General features: G+C 45.7%; 1 long non-coding RNA gene across 1 annotated transcript in view; it reads right to left on the bottom strand.

Moving 5' to 3' along the window:
• Positions 1-693: 693 nt before the first annotated feature.
• LOC148134883 (uncharacterized) overlaps positions 694-21,279 on the bottom strand; it is a 44,982-nt gene continuing 24,396 nt past the window's right edge. The window contains exon 3 of the long non-coding RNA XR_015755643.1: positions 694-767. This is a non-coding gene — a long non-coding RNA (uncharacterized LOC148134883). The remainder of the gene's footprint in view (positions 768-21,279) is intronic.

The following is a 21,279-nucleotide window of genomic DNA, read 5'->3' as shown; positions in this document are numbered from 1 at the left end:
TAGGATGCATAGGATGGGAAAGGAAACTGTAGAGGATGGTCACAATTGAAATGTGTAGCTTATTCAAGGAACAGCTATTGCGTGCCCTTGATAAGTATGCACCTGTCAGACAGGGAGGAAGTAGTTGAGTGAGGGATCAGTGGATTAAAAGAGAAGTTGAATCTCTTTTCAAGAGGAAGGAGAAGGCTTATGTTTTGGATGAGACGTGATGGCTCAGTTGGGGCACTTCAGAGTGACAAATTAGACAGGAATGAACTGAAGAGAGAGCTAAGAAGGGCCAGGAAGGAACAAGAGAAGTCGTTGGCAGCTAGGATCAAAGAAATCCTTAAGACCTTCTATAGGTATATCAGGAATGAAAGAATGACCAGAGAACGATTCGGTGCATAGTCGTGGGAAGTTGTGCGTGAAGTCCGAGGAGATAAGGGAAGCGCTAAATGAATATTTTTTGTCAGTAATCACACTGGAAAAAGACAATGGTGTCGAGGAGAATACTGAGGCGAGACTAGACAGGATTGAGGTTCACAAGGAGGATGCCTTTGCAATTCTGGAGTGTGTGAAAATGGATAAGTCTAGGTCGGCTGTGATTTATCCGAGGATTCTCTGGGAAGCCTGGGAGGAGACTGCCGAGTCCATGGCTTTGATCTTTATGTCGTCATCGTCTACAGGAATAGTGCCAGAAGACTGCAGAATGGCTAATGTTGCTCCCTTGTTCAAGATGGAGAGTTGAGACAACCCTGGTAATTGAAGACCATTGAGCCTTACGTCGTCTGTGGGTAAAATTTTGGAGAAGAGATAGGATTTATAATAATTGACAGAGAAATACATTGTTTAGGGATAGTCAACATGATATTGTGAAGGGTAGGTCATGCCTCACAAATCTTATTGAGTTCGATGAGGTGATGACCAGACAGGTGGATGAGGGCAAAGCGGTTAATGTGGTGAATATGGATTTCAGTAAGGTGTTTGATAAGGTTCCCTACGGTAGGCTATTGCACAAAAGACGGAGGCATGGGATTGAGGGTGGTTTAATGGATAGGATCAGAAATTGGCGAGTTGAAAGAAGATGGTGGTTGAGGGAAAATCTTCATCCTGGAGTTGAGTTACTAGTGGGGTTCTGCAAGGATCTGTTTTGGGGCCACTGTTGTTTGCCATTTTTTAAAAATTCCCTTGATGAGCGCGTAGGTTGGGTTGGTAAATTTGCCGGTGAGACTAAGGTTATTATTGGAGCTGTGGACACTCCTGAAGGAACTTGCTGGTTACAGAGAGACATAGATAAGGTGCAGAACTGGGATGAGAGATGGGAAATGGGGTTTAATGTGGAAAAGTGTGAAGTGATTCACTTTGGAAGGAGTAACAGAAATAAAGAGTACTGGGCTAATGGTGAGAATCTAGGTAGCGTAGAAGAACAGAAAGATCTCGGTCTCCATGAACATAGACCCCTGAAAGTTGCCACACAGATTGATAGGGTTGTGAAGATGACAAACGGTGTGTTCGCTTTTGTTGGTAGAGGGATCGAGTTTCAGAGCCACAAGGTCATGCTGCAGCGGTACGAAACTCTGGTAAGGCCGCATTTGGGAGTATTGTGGACAGATCTAATCACTGCATTATAGGAAGGATGTGGAAGCTTTGGAAAGTTTGCAGAGATTTACTGGCATGTTGCCAGGTATGCAGGGCAGGCCTTATGAGGAATGGCTGATGAAATTGAGGTTTTTGTTAGAGAGAAGAATATCGAGAGGTGACTTAATTGAGGCATTTACGATAATCAGAAGGTTAGATGGGATGGACAAGGGGAGCCTTTCTCTCAGAAGGTGATGGCCAGCACGAGTGGATGTAGCTCTAAACTGAGGGATGATAGATGTAAGACAGATGCCAGAGGTAGTTTCTTTGCTCAGGGAGTAGCATGGGCGTGGAGTGCACTGCCTACAACAGTAGTAGACTTGCCAATTTTAAGGGCATTTAACTGGTCTTTGGATAAACATATGGATGAAAATACAATAGTGTAGGATAGATGGGCTCTGGACCATTTTCACAGGTCAGTGCAACATCGAGGGATATCGGGCCTGAACTGCGCTAGAATATTCTATGAATTTTCACTCTTCCCAGTCTTTGATGGGAGACTCCTTACTCTGAAGTGCGCCCCCTGGTTCTTGTTTCTCCCACTGGGGACACAGCCTCTCAGCATCACCCCTTTCTCATCCTCACAGAATCCGAGGATGTTCAATCAGGGCACATGCTATTCTGCAACTCTCCAGTCAAAACACAGAATGTGCTGGACTCATCCCCACAAGGGAACCCTCAACAGTCTGACACTGAGCGTGACCTCATTGACACACCTCCCAGAAAGTATGATATCACTGTAAGCAGTCTGACAGTGAGTCTGGCCTCAACTACACATTCTCAGTAACTGTACGGTTAATGTAAACGGTCTGTCAGTGACCGTGGCCTCATCGACACACCCGCCAGTTAATATACCGCGATTGTAAACAGTCTCACAGTGACTCTGACCTGATCTATAGACCATCCAGCAACTACGAGATGACAGCAAACAATCTCACACTGACCCTGCTCCCAACTCCCAGTAACCATGCAGTCACAGCAAACAGTCTCATAGAGAGCCTGTCCATATCTACACACCCCTCAGTGACCATACTGTCACTGCAAACAGTCTCATTCAGAGCCTGTCATAAGTCATAGAGATGTACAGCATGGAAAAAAGACCCTTTGATCCAACCCGTACATGCCGACCAGATATTCCAACGTAATCGAGTCCCACCTGCCAGCACCCGAGACACATGCCTCAAACCATTCCTATTCATATCACCATCCAAATGCCTCTGAAATGTTGCAATTGTATCGGCCTTTACCACTTCCCCTGGAAGCTCATTCCAGACACGTACCACCCTCTGTGTGAAAAGGTTGCCACGTAGGTCTCTTTTATATCTTTCCCCTCTCAGCCTAAACCTATGCCCTCTAGTTCTGGACTCCCCGACCCCAGGGAAAAAAGACTTTGCCTATTTAAACTATCCATGCCCCTTATAATTTTGTAAACCTCTATAAGGTCATCCCTCACCCTCCGACGCTCCAAGGAAAACAGCCCCAGCCTATTCAGCCTCTCCCTATACCTCAAATCCTCCAACCCTGGCAACATCCTTGTAAATCTTTTTTGAACCCTTTCAAGTTACACAACATCTACCCGATAGGAAGGAGACCAGAATTGCACACAATATTCCAACAGTGGCCCAACCAATGTCCTGTACAGCCGCAACATGACCTCCCAACCCCTGTACCCAACACTCTGACCAATAAGGGAAAGCATACCAAACGCCTTCTTGAAATGACAAAAAGTAGAGGACCTAGCACTGATCCTTGTGGCACTCCACTGGTCGCAGGGCTCTCGTCTGAAAAACAACCCTCCACCACCACCCTCTGTCTTCTACTTTTGAGCCAGTTCTGTATCCAAATGGCTCGTTCTCCCTGTATTCTATGAGATCTAACCTTGCTAATCAATCTCCCATGGGGAACCTTGTCGAACGCCTAACTGAAGTCCACATAGATCACATCTATCGCACTGCCCTCTTCAATCCACTTTGTTACTTCCTCAAAAAACTCAATCAAACTTGTGAGGCATGATTTCCCACACATAAGGCCATGTTGACTATCCCGAAGCAGTCCTTGCCTTTCCAAATATATGGACATGATGTCCCTCAGGATTCTCTCCAACATCTTACCAACACCAACGTCTGGCTTACTGGTCTATAGTTCCCTGGCTTGTCCTTACCACTCTTCTTAAACAGTGGCACCATGTTAGCCAACCTCCAGTCTTCTGGCACCTCACCTGTGGCTAACGATGATACAAATATCTCAGCAAGAGGCCAGCAATCACTTCCCTTGCTTCCCACCGAGTTCTAAGGTACACCTGATCAGGTCCTGGAGAGTTATCCACATTTACCCATTTAAAGACATCCAGCACTTCCTCCTGTTTAATATGGACATTCTGCAAATGTCACCATTTATTTCCCTACAGTCTCCATCTTCCATACCCTTTTCCACAATAAATACTGAGGCAAAATATTCATTTAGTATCTCCTCCATTTTCTGTGGCTCCACACAAAGGCCGCTTTGCTGATCTTTGAGGGGCCCTATTCTCTCTGTGACAGTAAAGGATTTTACAACAAAGAATATTCTGTTCAAGTAAACAAACAAAACATTGGAAATGACTTGAACCAAAAACCAAAAACGCTCTCTTACACGCACAAAATTATACCTACGGGAATCACTGGGAGGGTCTGATAACTGAGCGAACCCCAATTTCCCTTCAACAGGAAGACCTGAGATAGTGGTCTTCCCCACTGCATCGTGGCAGCAAGTTCTAGTCCATCCCTCAGCAAATGAAGTTAAACAGACAGAGAGAAGCATAAAAAAAGAGTCACCAATCTGAACCATCTCTACTCTGAACCAATTAATGACTCTGCCCTTGAGTCCTCAACTTATGTCACTGTCCCTGTTGGGCCTCTCCTTTTGATACAGCCAGGCATTTACATCTTACAAAACAATCATTGTGGCAAAATGAACCGCAACATGTCCATCCATCTCTTAGGTCAACAGGGATAGTATGCAAAGTGTAAAAACAATTTGATTCCATTTGCATGTTCCTTTGCTTGAAATTAATTTAATGCCAATGCACCGGTGACTTGTTCCAAACTCTGCTCACGGTGAGACATTTATTCAGCAAACATCAACTCAATGTGTGTGTTTAATTAAATTACTTCCACTTGTGTTTTTAACGAGGTAAATAGTTTTGCATGCAATACTTACTGTCACAAGCAGCACTTCATCTGAGGAAATACTTTTATGTTGATCTCTCCACTGACAGCATACCCTTCCCTCATAAGCTCAGCGATAATGAGCACTTTACTTAAAGACACAACTCAGCTGACATCTGGTAAGTGGACAACCTGACAGTGAAGCATTGCCTCCCCACTGCTGCTGAAAAAGTGACAGTCTTCATCCTCTGTAGTCTTTAGATCAGACTGGTGCTGGAAAAGCACAGCAGGTCAGGCAGCATCCAATGAGCATGAAAATCGACGTTTCGGACAAAATCCCTTCATCAGGAATAGAGGCAGGAAGCCTCCAAGGTGGAGCGATAAAGTGGGGGAGGGGGGGGGGAGGCTGGGGAGAAGGTAGAAAAGAGTACAATAGGTGAATGGGGGTGGGGATGAAGGCGATAGGTCAGAGAGGAAGGTGGGGTAAGGTAGCAAAGAGTGCAATAGGTGAATGGGGTGGGAATGGAGGCGATAGGTCAGAGGGGAGTGTGGAGCGGATAGGTGGGAAGGGAGATTGACAGGTAGGACAGGTCATGAGGACACTGCTGAGCTGGAAGGATGGAACTGGGGTAAGGTGGGGGAATCTGTAGTCTGCTTTGTTAGCAATTAAATCAAAGATTGTAACTGTTTCATCATTTGAAACAAATTTAAGTTCCAATCATGAGCAAAAGCTCAACAAAATTTAATCATGCAATCCAGGGGAAGGTAAAGATTGTTGTTAATTAATGAAAGTAGTGTATAAAGCTGATGTTGGGTGGGATGGGTGTCTTGTGGTGCAGTGGGAATGAACAGGTTGGTTTATAAATGCTGGTGTTAAACCCCAGGCCTGGGGATTCAGAACACATTTTTAAATTCAGTACAGTTGGACGATAAAAATTCATTAAGAAAGAAAACAACATGAAATTAAACCAGTGATAGAGATGAAATTGTTTGAAAAAGCTTTCTACAGAAAAAGCAAAAGCTGATCAGAAAAGACAAATATGTACCAGTGTGGCAGCGAAAGATCATGATCACTGCAACCAATATTCTGAGGATTCCGAATGTTGATCTTCAGATTCTAGGATTATATTAATTTCCCAGTACTACTTCTGTTCAGTAATGACCAATTCATCGATCTGCTCATTTTCACTAAGACATTGCTTCTCTTCTATTATTGAGAAGTGGAGTGATTGTTCCTCTCTGAAGACAGACCCAAAATATCATCCTTATTTCTCTGTTATTCATACCGTCACAATTGCAGGTTTCCTTGCCTCTGCCAGTTGTCGGTGCATATCTGTCTTTTATGATTACCTTTTAGTTGATCTTGAGAAAGCTGTTAAAACACTTGTTTTTGTCTCTCACTAGCTTATTTTCATGTTGTTTCTCTCCTCTTAATGCATTATTTTGATTAAACGTGCTTTACTGAATTCGAAAGTGTTCCGGATCCCCAGAAGCAGTGTTTAACGTCAGCTTTTTAGAAAAACTAACCTTTTTTTCTAATCAACGTCTTCGGAGATGTTAACACACACCTCTGGAGCACGGGTTGGGACACTTCCACTGTCCCACAATTCGCTCCTCCCACCCAACATCAGCTTTATACACGTCTTCCTTTAATTAACAACAATTTTTACCTTCCCCTGGATTCCATGATCAGATCGTGTTGAGCTATTGCTCATGATTGGAACTTAAATTTGTTACAAATGATGCAACAGTTAAAGTCTTTGATTTAAATGCAAGCAAACCAGACGACAGAGTACACAGACTGTCACATTATCAGGAGCAGTGGGGAGGAAATGCTTCACTGTCAGGTTGTCCACTTGCAAGATGTCAGCTGCTTTTTGTCTTTGAGTAAAGTGCACCTTATCGCTGATATTGTGAGGGAAGGTAATGCTTCCAGTGGAGTGATCAGCATGAAAGTATTTCCTCAGATGAAGTCCATGCTTCTGACAGCAGCATTGCACACAAAACCCTATTTCTGTCATTAAAAAAAAGAGTAGACTTTATTTAATGAAACACTCACATTGAATTGTTGGATGCTGCATAAATGTCTCGCCTCGAGAAGAGTCTGGAACCAGCCACGAGAATGTCGTCATCAAATGGGTCCGAAGCAAACGAACATGCAAATAGAATCTAATTGCTTTTACACTTTGCATACTGTCCCTATTGACTTAAGAGATGGATGAATGTGCTGTGGTTCATTTGGCCAAGAGAGTGTTTTGCAAGTTGTACTAAATTGGAGGAAGGCAAATTTTGATGGTATTTGGCAAGAATATTCAAAAGTTGATTGGTAGCAGTTACTCGCAGGTGAAGAAACAGCTAAAAATGGGAAGCTGCCAAACATGAGATAATCAGAATACAGAACCAAGATGAAATACAGGGCTGGTAGGTGTTAGGTGGGGTACAAATTCCCATTAGACACCTTGGACTAAAACACTCCAGACTTGGACATGGGTTTGTGGAATTCAAATTTAAACGAAGAGTCACTGAGTTCTCTGGCTAAGACAGAGTAGGCAATAAGCAAGCCTAGGGGCAGCAGTCTGGAACAAGGGTAAGATAAAGGAAGGCCTCCACAAATGTCTCAGCTGAAAGACAGTGAAGGAGCAAGTGAGGGCTGCAGATCCTTGCGATCAGAGTCGAAATGTTTGGTGCTGGAAAAGCACAGCAGTTCAGGCAAGATCCGAGAAACAGGAGAGGCGACGTTTCGGCCATATGCCCATCATCAGGAATGTGGGACGGGGGGAAGGGAGCTGAAAAATAAACGGGGTGTTTGGTGGCGAGGCTGGGGGTGGTATCTGGGAAGGTGATAGGTAGATGCAGGTGGAGGAGAGGGTGTTAGGTCGGAGTGGAGGGTGCAGTGCATAGTTGGGAAGGAAGATGGACAGATAGGACACCTCAAGAAGACGGTTCCAAGTTGTAGGGTTGGTTCTGGGGTGAGGTTGGGTGGAAGGGCGATGAGGAGACTGGTGAATTCGATGTTGATGCCATGTGGTCGGAGGGTCCTAAGTTGGAAGATAAGGCGTTCTTCTTCCAGACGTTGAGACACTTGGATTTAGTAGTGGAGGAGGCTCAAGACCTGCATGTTCATAGTGGAGTGGGAGGGGCAGTTGAAGTGTTCAGTCACAGGGCATTGGGTTTGTTTCGTGCATGTGTCCCAGCGATGTTCCCTGAAATGATCTGCGTGTTAGTGTCCTATCTCCCAATGTCGAGGAGACCACATCAGGTGCAACGGACACAATAGATGAGTTGTTCAGATGCGCAGGAAAATCTCGGCCAGATATGGAAGGATCCTTTCGGACCTTGGTCAGAGGTGAGGGAGAGGTGTGGGTGCAGGTTTTACACCTCTTGCGGTCAGAAGGGAACGTGCCGGCAGTATAGTGTGGATTGGTGGGAAGTGTGGACTTAACCATGGAGTCACAGAGGGAACAATATCTGCTTCCAAATCCGCTCTGTGACTCTCTGGTGATATCCACGCCACCCCCCCACCCACCCCCCCACACCCCACCATCACCCTGCAGCTTCCCCTGCGACCGCACGAAGTGTAAAACATGCACGTACACTTCCCTGCTCACCTCTGGCCAAGGCCCCAAAGCAACCTACCACATCTGGCAGAGATTTTCCTGCACATCCAACCACCTAATATACTGTGTCTGTTGCTCTTGATGGTATCCTTTCTCCATTGAGGAGACAGGACACTAACTTGAGGAAAGTTTCAGGGAAAATCCCTGGGACACACGCACCAAACAACCCCACTGCCCTGTGGCCAAGCCCTGGTCCTCCTCCACTGCTAAATCCAAGACCCCGACGTCTGGAAGCAGAACACTTCATCTTCTACCTTACGACCCTCCAACCACATGGCATCAACATCAACTTCACTAGTTTCCTCATTTGCCCTCCACCCCACATCATCCCTGATCCAACCCTTCAACTCAGCACCACCCTCCTGAACTGTCCTACATGTTCATCTTTCTTCCCACCTTTCACTCCACCCTTTGCTCCGACCTATCACCATCATCACCCCGCCATTATCTACCAATCACCTTTTCAGCTACCTTCACACAACCCCACTCTCACCCTCCTATTTATCTCTCAGCACCCTTCCCCCAGCCCCCTATTCCTGATGAAGGGATTATGCCTGAAATATCGACTCTCCTGCTCTTCGGATGCTGCCTGACTTGCTGTGCCTTCCCAGCACCACACTCTTCAAGACAATAAGCACCAGCCTGAAGAGCAAACAACAGAGACATTCTGCAGCTTGCAAAATTACACAATCATTCAACTTTTAATCATTTGCTTGGATGCAGAGATACTGAGTACTCCACGCTTTTGTACGACATGCAAATCTGTTTGTCTTAAATGGGAAGGCCATCAAACTATCCGCAACATCTTAACATACACACATCGAAGAGAAATAATGGACATTTAAAACTATGGTCCACCCACTGACTTTAATTGGAGAACCATTCACACTCATCGAATACTCAGGAAGCTCATTCAGCTCCGAGAGGAGTGACAATAGCTCAATGATCCAATCCAGATTTGGCGGGAGATTGGGGAAACCTCCAGCCAGTATAACTGGGGAACCCTGATCTCTGGGGTTTGTTGAGTAAGTGGTCTGACCAGCATCAAGGAAATCGGCTACAGCCAGTCACAGACTCAGGAAAAGGAGAGCGAGCAATCTTCACATCCACAACCCTCAATGTACTGGTGAGATGTGACTGGAGAGCCGAGAGACCATCTGGGGGTAGTGCCAGGGACATCCACCACTCTCCAAACCAACATAAGCCACTCTGGGGATGGGAAGAAGGTAATCGAGACCCTCTGTCCCAGCTCAGTATGAGAGGGGAGAAATGGTGGGCTTCAGGGCTGACGGTGTAGGGCAGGGCCCAGGGAAAGGAAACCCGAGAGGACCCCAGGATTCGTGTTTATTCTCTCTCTCTCTTTTCCCCTGTCACCCAGTAATTAACAGCTCTCTGTAAGTCAAAATCCACTGTACCAAGTTAGAGCCTTAAGGGTGAACTTGGGAGTTAACAGCTGTGAGACAAGTCTCAATTCACTTGATGCCTCGCACTGGTTGTTCTGAATATTTATTTTCTTGTCAATGTTTTAATATAATCGGAGTTTCCTTCTGCCTCTGAAGCATCTCCCTCCTGTGTTTTTCACCACACCACATCTCAGCACATAAGCCCAGTGTCAGAACCAAGGAGCTACTGGATAATAAACTGACCCTCTCTCCCTGCATAGGTGCAGGGAGTGCTGGGGGACTGGAGAAGCTAAAGTTTTAGTCATGTTAAAGGTGGCAACATACGTCAGGAATAGACAGCAGGGATTGTGTGTATCCCTTGAGAGTATAAAGACAGTACAAGTACATTTAAGAGGGAATTCTGGAGGGCCAAAAGGGGACATGGGATAACTTTGGCAATAGGGTTTAAGAGAATGCAAAGGAATTTTACAAATACATTGAGAACATAGAGGTAATGAGAGAGAGAATAGGGCCACTCTAAGATCAGTCTATGTGTAGAATTGCAGGAGGTGGGGAGATAATAAATGAATATTTTGCCTCAGTGTTCACTTTGGAAAAGGATATGAAAAACTAGAGATTTGGAAAAATAAATGGCAACATCTTGAATAATGTCCACATGACAGATGGAGACGGTACTGGATGTTTTAAATCACGGAAACGATGATGAAAACCCGGGACGTGATCAGGTGTACCCTAGAACTCTATGGGAAGCTGTGAAGTAATTTCTGGGCAATTTGCTGAGATATTTGTATTGTCGATAGCCATAGATGAGGTGGCGGAAGACTGGAGGTTGGCTAACGTGGATGGGAAAGACTGGAAGGAAAACCAAGGGGAACTATAAACCACTGAGTCTGATATCAGTAGTGGAAAGGTTATTGGAGTGAATCCTGATGGACAGCACTTACATGCATTGGGAAACGCAAGGACTGGTTCGGGATAGGCAATATGGCGCTGTGCATGGGAATTCGTGTCGCACTGACTTGGTCTTTTGAAGAATTTTTGAAGAGGATTGAAGAAAGCAGAGTGGTGGTCGTGAGCTATATGGACTTCAATAAGGCACTTGACAAGGTTCCTCATGGTAGATTGTTTAACAAGGTTGGATAACGTGAAATAATGGGTGAACTAGTCACTTTGATGTAGAATTGGCTGAACGAGAAGAGACAGAGGGTGTTAGTGGATCGGTCTGGAGGTCTATAAACAGCGGTGTCCCACAAGGATCGGTTATGGGTCCAATGTGCTTTCTCAGTTATATAAATGACTTGGATGTGAACATAGGAGGCACAGTTACTAAGTCGCAGATTTCACCAAAATTGGAGGTGCAGAGGATAGCGAAGAAGCTTACCTCAGATTACAACAGGAGCTTGATCAGATGGACCAATGGGCTGAGGAATGGCAGATGGAGTTTAATTTAGAAAAATGTAAGGTGCTGCACTTTGGGAAGGCAAATCAAAGCAGGATTTAGACAGTGTAGGGTAAGGTCCTGGGAGGTGTTACTGACCATAGAGACTTTGGAGTGCAAGTTCATAGTTCCTTAATAGTGGCGTTGCAGGTACTCGGGATAGTGAAGAAGCCATTGGTATGCCTTCCTTTGTTGGCCAGAAAATTGAGTAAGGGAGGTGGGTGTTGTGCTGCGGATGTATCGGACATAGGTTAGACTATGTTTGGAATACTGTGTTCATTTCTGGTCTTCCTGCTGTAGGAAGGATGTCATGCAACTTGAAAGCATTCAGAAAAGATTTCCAAGGACGTTTCCAGGGTTGGAGTGTTTGAGCTATTGGGAGAGGCAGAATTGCATGGGGCTTTTTTCCCTGGAGTATCGGAGGCTGAAGGATGACCTTACAGATGTTTATAAAATTATGGGGGGAGTGGATAGGGTGAAGAGCTAAAGACTTTTCCCCGATGTTGGGGGAATTCCAGAACTCCTCATTATGGAAAGGTTTCTAAAATGTCTGGCCTGAAAATCAACTTCCAGCTGACATGTTTAATGTTTGGATCTTGCTGAGAGAGAGAGAGAGAGACAATCTGTGGGATCTTGCTGTGCCATCTCTAAAAATGTCTTGCTCTTTCTTTTAATTGATCCATCTCTGTTATCCCAGGGAATTAATATTCACTATGAAAATCCAAAGATAGAGAGAGTTTGGGGCAAGGTCAACTTGAACAAGAGCATCCTCCAAGAGGGCACACAGTCCTGAGGCCTATTCCATAGTCCGCACTCCGTGGGGCCCCACCTCAGTTGTGTCTCTTTATTTCCCCAAAGAGTGGGTGCCTCTGTTGGACCCTTTTTTTAACAGGCCTCTGGTTAACTAGGTCCTGTAAGATTGTGGCCTTGTCATTTTAATACAGGTTTGAAGCCTGGGGTTAAAGGAAAAAGGGCTTTGAATTTGACACAACCTTGTAAACACCCCAAGTCCCCACCCCCAGCAAGTGTCTGAGAGACAGGACATTCCAAAGAGGAAATTGAAACCCTAAATGTCGACTTGTCTCTGAAAGACTTTTTATAATGTCAGAGTAATAATGTGTGAATTTTCACAATGACATTGGGAGTGTGAGAGAGAGAGACTTGTAAACGTGAGAGAGGCAGGAGAAAGGGAGGGAGAGGCATTTGAGATTGTGAAATAGCAGTTATGTCAGTGCCTGTATTTGCAACAAATATTGAACTTTTAAACAGCTGCCATCAGAAAAATGGAGCTGATCTTGCTGCTGACATGTTGCTGCCTGTGAGATCGTGCTGTGCTCTGACAGCCTGTGGCAATGCGATCGAAGCAACAACTGTTCTGATAAACCCATAGCTTTAAGTCTGCCTGATGGATCTGGGATTGAAATTCCCGAACTTTTTTCATAATTTGATCGAACTTGGGTTTGCTGAGGGATGTTATGTATGAAGGAATGACCGCTTGCTGTGTAATTTGTTTGAAAATCTCCTCCCGTTTCCAGTTCCAATCATCTCTTTCTCTCCCACTCTCTGCACCCACCCGTTTCAGGAATTGCTGTTTTGAAGCAACGACAGGATAAGAAATCCTTCCCTTGGACAAACCTTTCCTCCAGAGGGGATGGGCGGAATCGGCCTGTATGTCCTTGGGAGAGTGGGAGGGGGAGGTGAAGTGTTCAGCCACAGGTCAGTGGGGTTTGTTTGGTGCTTGTGTCCCAGAGATGTTCCCTGAAACAATCTGCGAGACGGTGTCCGTTCTCCGAATGTAGCAGGAACCACATCGGGTGAACGGACACAATAGATGAGGTGTTTGGATGCGCAGAAAAATCTCAGCCGGATGTGGAACGATCCTTTGAGGCCTTGGTCGGACGTGAGCGGGAGGTGTGGGCGCAGGCTTTAACCTCTTGCGGAGGCGGGGAAGGTACCAGGAGAGGAGTATGTGTTGGAGGGGAGTGTGGACTTAAAATCAGTGAGTCACGGAGGGAACAGTCTCTGCAGACTGCTTCCACATTCTCTCCATGACTCCCTGGTGAGGTCCACGTCCCCACCAATCCCCTCCTCCACTCCTGGCACCTTGCCCTGTCACCGAACAAAGTGTAAAACCTGCAACCACACCTCCATGTTCAAGGCCCCAAAGGATCCTTTCCCATCTGGCAGAGATTTTCCTGCACATCCACCCACCTCATCTACTGTCTGTTGATCTTGCTGGTGTCTCCTCTACATTGTGGACGCAGGACGCTAACTTGAGGAATGTTTCAGTGAACATCTCTTGGACACACGCACCAAACAACCCCAACGCCCTGCAGCTGAGCACATCAATTCCCCCTAACACTCCGCCAAAGACATGCAAGTACTCGGCCACCTCCACGACCAAATCCAAGCCACCCGATGTCTGGAGGAAAAAAAACAGTTTTAGAAGATACTTTTAGAAAATAATGACAGAAAGAGTTGGCGCAGGCTTGGAAGGTGGAAGTGCCAGTTCCTGTGCTGTGTTGTTCTGTGTTCTCGAATCCAAGGCCTGAGCAATCTGCAGCTCCATGAGTTTGCTCCATAATTTGTCCACAGTGTGAATGTCAATATCCCTTCCACAGTAGGAGAGAGAGGGAGAGCTATTTGAGATTGTGAAACAGCAGTAATGTTAGATTCTGGCATTAGAGCAAATAATTAACACTTGATCAGCATTGCAGAGGAGAAAAGAATCAGATGATGTGGCTACTGCTACATGCTTCCATATGGGATCTTGCTGTGCATCAACTGACACCAGGCTACCTTTAGAGGCAGTGAGTCTTCTCATCAGCTAAAACTTCATAGTGTAAAGAATTCAAAATTGTCTGGTCTGAAAATTCAACTTTCATCTGACATGTTTAACGTTTGGATGTTACTAGGAGAGGAATTCGCATGGAATCTTCCTGTGCCATCTCTCTGAGCGTTTTTTTTTTCTCCGTCCTTTAATTGACCCTGTCTCTTTTATCCCAGGGAATTATTATTCGCTTGGAACATCCAAAGAGAGAGAGATAGTTTGGGACAAGGTGAACTTTGAACAAGAGCATCCTGCAAGTTTGGCACACAGTCCTGAGGCCTATTCCACAGGCCGCACGCTGTGGGACCCCACCTCAGTTGTGTCTTTTTATTCCCCAAAGACTGGTTTAATCTCCTGGACCCTGTTTTTTTAACAGGCCTCTGGTTACCTGGGTCCTGTCAGATTGATGCCTGTCATTTTAAAACAGGTTTGAAGCCTGGGGTTAAAGTAACCAAGGTCTTCGGATTTGACACAAACTTGTTAACCCCCATGTCCCCACCCGCAGCGGGTGTCTGAGAGACAGAACTTCCCAAAGAGGAAATTAAAACCCTAAATTTCAAACTGTCTCTTAAAGACTTTTTCTAAAGTAATGATGTGTGAATGTTCAAATTGACAGTGGAAGTGAGAATGAGACTTCTGAACGAGATAGAGGAAGGAGAAAGAGAGAGAGGGAAGGAGGGAGAGGCATTTGAAATTGTGAAATATCAGTTATGTCAGTGCGTGTAGTTGCAACAAATATTGAACTTTTAAGCAGCCCCTATCAGAAATATCGAGCTAATCTTGCTGCTAACATGTTGCTGCCTGTGAGATCCTGCTGTGCTCTGATACTGTTTTGATAAACTAAACCTGTTAAGGCTGCCCAATGGTTCTTGGATTGAAATCCCCAAACTTTTCTCCCAATTTGATCATACTTGGGTTTGCTGAGGGGTTTTTATGTGAAGGAATGACATCTTGCTGTGTAATTTGTTTGAAAATCACCGCCCCCCCCCCCCCACCGCTTTTCCAGTTCCTATAATCTTTTTCTCTCTCACTCTCACCACGCACCCTTTGCAGGAATTGCTATTTTGAGACTATGACAGGACAGGAAATCCTTCCCTTCGCTAGAAGCTTCCTCGAGAGGGGAGGGGCGGACATCAGCCTGAGGCCTATTCGACAGGCTAAACCCCATGGTGCCGTGTGAGTTGTGTCTATTTGTTACCCCGACGTTTGATTTCCTCTGGGATACCCTGGATTTTTAAGGGTCTCTGGTTAACTGAGATTGATTGTGGCTCTGCCATTTTATAGCAAGTTTTAAGCCTGAGGTTAAAATAACCAGGGCCTTGGGATTTGACACAACCATGTTAAGTGTCTGACACACAGGAGGAAATTAAAACCCTGAATGTGAAATTCTCCTCAAAGGCTTGGTGTAATGTCAGAATAATATGTGATGTGTGGGCCGGGATGGACGAGATACGGATAAAGACAGAGAGAGAGAAGGATAGAGAGAGAGAGAGAGTTATATCTGGGAGTCACACTGACTCCAGGAAAATCCCAAGAGGGAACCTCAGCAGCTATCCCCACGGTTCGGCCAGTTTTGTGTTTGGTGGTAGATTTAGGGACAGAGAATCTTCGAGGCTCCTGAGGGGTCAATGGTTAATATTTTCAAACTGCACTGAAATACATTACAAAGCTTTAAAAAGCCTGAAAAGGAAACAGGGAATGATCAAGCTTTCCTGTGCTAGAATTAACATGACAATGTTGAGGGAAATCCAACGAAGTTCATGTCCTGACACTAACATCTCAATGGGACAGACAGCTGTGTGGGAGGGGACTGAGAGACATTGCAATGTATCCTGCACACTGGGGTGGAGACAGTGAACCCCTCACGGAGAATAAATCTTCAGTAGAATATGACAAAGTAATTCTCAACGCATGTAAATTCTCTCCCTGTCGTCAGATACAGCAGCTGCCTCTGGTTGAGATTTTCTGTGTGGGGGGAGACAGAGAGAGAGAGAGATGCAGACAGAGAGAGAGAGATACAGATAGAGGTAAATGGAATTATACGTGTGTGTAGAGAGAGAGGGTTAAACGCACCAAATAGAGTCACAGAGTCACGGAGCCGTTCAGTACAGAAACAGACCTTTCAGTCCCACTCGTCTATTAAGACCAAATATCCCCAATTAATCCAGTTCCATTTGCTCGCATTTCGCTAATTTGCTCCCAAACTCTTCCTATTGAAATACCCATCCAGGTGCCTTTTAAGTGTTACAGTACACACATCAACCACTTTCTCTGGCAGCGCATTTCATACACACACCACCATCTGCGTAAATAGTTTGCCCCTTCGATCTCTTCCAATTCTTTCCCCTCTCCTTAAACCTATACCCTCCAGTACAGGGGAAAAGTCTTTACATCTTCATCCTATCCATGCCCCTCATAATTTTATAAATTTCTGTAAGGTCACCCCTCAGCCTCCGATGCTCCAGGGGAAATAGCCCCAGTCGATTCAGCCGCTATCTACAGCTCAAACCCTCCAACACTGGCAACATCTTTATAAATCTTTTCAGAACCCTTTCAAATCTCACAGCATCGTTCCGACAGCAGGAAGACCAGAAGTGAAAACAGCATTCTAAACGTGGCCTAACCAATGTCCTGTGCAGCCAAAACATGACCTTCTGATCAATACAGGAAAGTACACCAAATGCCTTCTTCACTATCCTGTCTACCTACAATTCCATTAGCAAGGACTATGAACCTGCACTCCAAAGTCTCTTTGTTCAGCAACACTCCACGGGACCATTCCATAAAGTGTACAAGTCCTGCCCTAATTTGCCTTCCCAAATTACAGCACTTCACATTTATCTAAATTAAAATCCGTCTGCCACTCCTCAGCCCAGTGGCCCATCAGATCAAGATCCTGTTGTACTCTGAGGTTAGCTTCTTCGCTGTCGACTGCACCTCCAACTTTATTACAATCTTCCAGTTAGGAACTATGCCTCTTATATTCACATCCAAGTCATTTATGCAACTGACAGAACACAGTGGACCCAGCACCGATCCTTGTGCGATACCGCTGGTCATAGGCCTCCAGACTGAAAAATAACCATCCACCCTCTTTGAGACACTTCTACAGTGAAATGGCTAGTCCTCCCGATATTAAACATGATCTTAATTTGCTAAACAGTTTACCATGAAGAACCTTGTCAAGTGCCTCACTGAAGTCCATATAGATCCCGTCCACTGCTCTGCTTTCATAGAGTCATAGAGATGTACAGCATGCTAACAGACTCTTCGGTCCAACCCGTCCCTGCCGACCAGATATCCCAACCCAATCTAGTGCCCCCTGCCAGCACCCGGCCCATATCCCTCCAAACCCCCACTCCTATTCATGTACCCATCCAGATGCCTTTTAAATGCTGTAAGTTTAACAGCATCCACCACTTACACTGGCCGCTCATTCCAAACACACACCACCCTCTGTGAGAAAAGGTTGCCCCTTCGGTCACTTTTATATCTTTCTCCTCTCAGCCTAAACCTTTCCCCTCCAGTTCTGGGCTCCCCAACACCAAGGAAAATACCTTGTCTATTTCTCCTATCCATTCTCCTCATAATTTTATAAAATTCTACGCGGTCACCCCTCAGCCTCTGACACTCCAGGGAAAACAGCCACAGTTTATTCAGCCTCTCCCTGTTGCTCAAATCTTCCAACCCTGGCAACATCCTTGTAAAACGTTTCTGATCCCTTTCAGGTTTCTGAACATCCTTCCAATAGAAGGGAGACCAGAATTGCACAAAGTATTCCAAGAGTGGGCTAACTAATGTCCTGTACAGCTGCAATATGATCCCCCACTCCTATACTTAATACTCTGTCCAATGAAGGAAAGCATACCAAACGCCTTCTCATCAATCCTCTACAAAACATCAAGTCAGTCAGATACGAAATCGCATGCACAAAGCCATATTGTCTGTCCCGAATCGGTTGTCGTCCTGTCTCGCCAATGTGCAGGAGACACCACCAAGAGCAAAAGACACAGTAGATGAGGTGTTTGGATGCACAAAACAATCGTTGCCAGATGTGGAAGGATCCTTTGGGGCCTTGGACAGGGGTGAGCAGGAAGGTGTGGGTGCAAGTTTTACACTTCATGCGGTGGCAGGTGAAGGTGCAGGGAGTGACGGGTCGGTTGGTGGCGGGGGGTGGGGGGGGGGGGCGGGGGAGGCCTGGACCTCACCAGGGAGTCAAGGAGTGAATGTGGAAGCAGTCCACAGAGATTATTCCAAAAGTAATTGCCTGGTTAGTTCCACACACCTCACCAACCCACCTTCCACTTCGACATCTTCCCTTATCGCTGCAAGCTGTGTAAAACCTGCATCCACACCTCCCCCCTTACCTCTGACAAAGGCCCCAAAGGATCCTTCCACATCTGGCAGACATATTTCTGTGCATCCTAACAACTCATCTATTGTGTCCGTTGAACCCGAAGTGGTCTCTTCTACATTTGGAGACATGTCACCGTCTTGTGGATTGTTTCAGGAAACAACTCTGGGACACAGGCACCAAACAACCCTGTGGCTGAACACTTCAACTCCCACTCTGACAGTCCCAAGGGCATGCAAGGGCTGGGACGCCACCACTGCCAAATCCAAGCCACCCAATGCCTGGAGGAGGAACGCCTCATCTTCCACCTTGGGACCCTCCGACCACGCGAAATTAACATCGACTTCACCAGTTTCCTCATCTCCCCCATCCGCACCTCATCCCAGAACCAAACCTCCAACTCAACAACGGCCACTTGACGTGTCCTAACTGTCCATCATCCTTCCCAACAATCTGCTCCACACTCCCCTCCGACCTATCACCCTCTCCCCACCTGCATTTACCCATCACCTTCCCAGCTACCTTCCCCAGCCCCACCACCAACCCCCCCAGTTTATATTTCAGCTCCCTTCCCCCCGCCCCACATTTCTGATGATGGACTGATGGCCGAAATGCTGACTCTCCTGCTTCTCGGATGTTGCCTGACCTGCTGTGCTTTTCCATCGCCACACCTTTCCACTCAGATCGCCAGCATCTACAGCCCTCACTTGATCCTCACTGTCTTTTAGCTGAGGCATTTGTGGGGGCCTTCCTTTATCTTACCCCTATTCCAGACTGCTGTCCCTGAGCTTGCATATTGCCTCGTCTGTCTCAGCCAGAGAGCTCACTGACTCTTAGTTTAAATGTGAATTCCCCGTCTCATGAGGGTTTTAGTCCAGGGTGTCTAATGTGAGTGTTTACTCCACCTTACACCTACCCGCCCTGTATTCCACCTTACTTCTGTACTCTGATTATCTCATTTTTGACGGCTTCCCATTTTTTTAGCTGTTCCTTTACCTGCGAGTATCTGCTGCCAATCAGCTATTAAATGTTCTTGGCAAGTACCCATCAAAATTGGACTTCCTCCAATTTAGTACAACTTGCAAAACAATCTCATGGCCAAAGGAACCACAGCACATTCACCCATCTCTTAGGTCAACAGTGGTAAATGCAAAGTGCAAATACAATTTGATTCCATTTGCATGTCCTTTGCTTCGGACCCATTTGATGACTACATTCTCGTGGATGCTTCCAGACTCTCCTCGTGGCGAGACATTTATTCAGCATCCAACAATTCACTGTGCGTATGTTTAATTAAATAAACTCTGCTCTTTTTTTTTAATGAGGTAAACAGTGTTTTGTGTCCAATACTACTGTCAGAAGCGAGTACTTCATCTGAAGAAATACTTTTATGTTGATCTCTCCACTGGAAACATATCCTTCCCTCATAAGATCAGCGATAAGGTGCACTTTACTCAGACACAACCTAGCTCACATTGTTCCCTGCCCAGCACTACCGCAGCAGTCGGCCCGAGAATCTGATTCCTTTCTCATGTGTTAAGCTGTTTCAGTGTCAACTGTTGCTGCAGATACCAAATAATCTGAAAAGTCTCTCTCTGTGTATCCCTCTCTCTCTCCACACACATGTACATCAATCTATCTGTCCCTCTCTGTCCCACCCCCACCCGGGCACACATCCCCACCACAGACAATCTCTACCAGGCAGAGGGAGCTGTTCTCTTTCGACAGAGAGAGAAATAACATGAGAATTAATTTGACATATTATTCTGCAGATTTATTCTCCATGAGGGGTTTACTGTCTCCACCCCAGAGTGTCAGACACATTGCAATGTCTCTCAACCCTCTCCCAGAGAGCTGCCTGTCATGTTGAGATGTTAATGTCAGGATTAAACTTCGTTGGATCTCCGTGAACATTGTCATGTTAACTCTAGCACAGAACAGCTTGATCATTACTTCTTTCCTTTTAAACATTTAAACATTTTTATGCTTTCTAATGGTTAGCTGTGCAGTTTGAAAACAGTAAACAATGACACCTCAGTATCCTCGAAGAACTGGTCGGACCGTGGGGATATTTGCTGAGGTTCCCTCTTGGGATTTTCCTGACGTCAGTGTGACTGCCAGCTACAACTCTCTCTCTCTCTCCGCGCTCTCTCTCTCTCTCTCTCTCTGTCTTTATCCTGTCTCGTCCATGCTGCCCACACACCACACGTTATTCTGACATTATACCAAGTTTTTAAGGAGAGTTTCACATTCAGGATTTTAATTTCCTCTTTTTGGAGTTCTGTGTGTCAGACACAGAACATGCTCGTGTCAAATCCCAAGGCCCTGTTTATTTTTACCACAGGCTTCAAACTTGCATTAAAATGACAGAGCCACAATCAATCTCAGTTAACCAGAGACCTTTAAAATCGAGGGCATCCCAGGGGAAATCAAACCTCAGGCTAACAAATAGGCACAACTTACACGGACCCCATGGGGTGCGGCCTGTCGAATAGGCCTCAGGCTGATGTCCGACATTTCCCTCTGGAGGAAGCTTCTATCCAAGGGAAGGATTTCTAGTCCTGTCGTAGTTTCAAAATAGGAATTCCTGCAAGGGGTGGGTGGAGAGAGTGGGAGCGAAAAAGGTTATTGGAACTGGAAAGGCGGCTTGGTTTTCAAACAAATTAGACAGCAAGTGGTTTTCCTTCACACAAAACATTCCTCAGTGAACCCAAGTCCGATCAAATTGGGAAAAACAAGTTCAGAGATTATAATTACAGACCCACCAGGCAGCATTAAAGCTATTGGTTTATTTAAACGCTCGTTTCTTCGATCGCATTGCCGCAGGCTGTCAGAGCACAGCAAGATCTCACAGGCAGCAACATGTCAGCAGCA

Source organism: Chiloscyllium plagiosum, unplaced genomic scaffold (assembly GCF_037043375.1).
Source record: "Chiloscyllium plagiosum isolate Xiang-an unplaced genomic scaffold, Cpla_swu_hap1 HiC_scaffold_52, whole genome shotgun sequence".
NCBI classification, from domain to species: domain Eukaryota; kingdom Metazoa; phylum Chordata; class Chondrichthyes; order Orectolobiformes; family Hemiscylliidae; genus Chiloscyllium; species Chiloscyllium plagiosum.
Note: the sequence above shows the minus strand (reverse complement) of the source record. Positions and strands in the feature narration are given on the sequence as shown.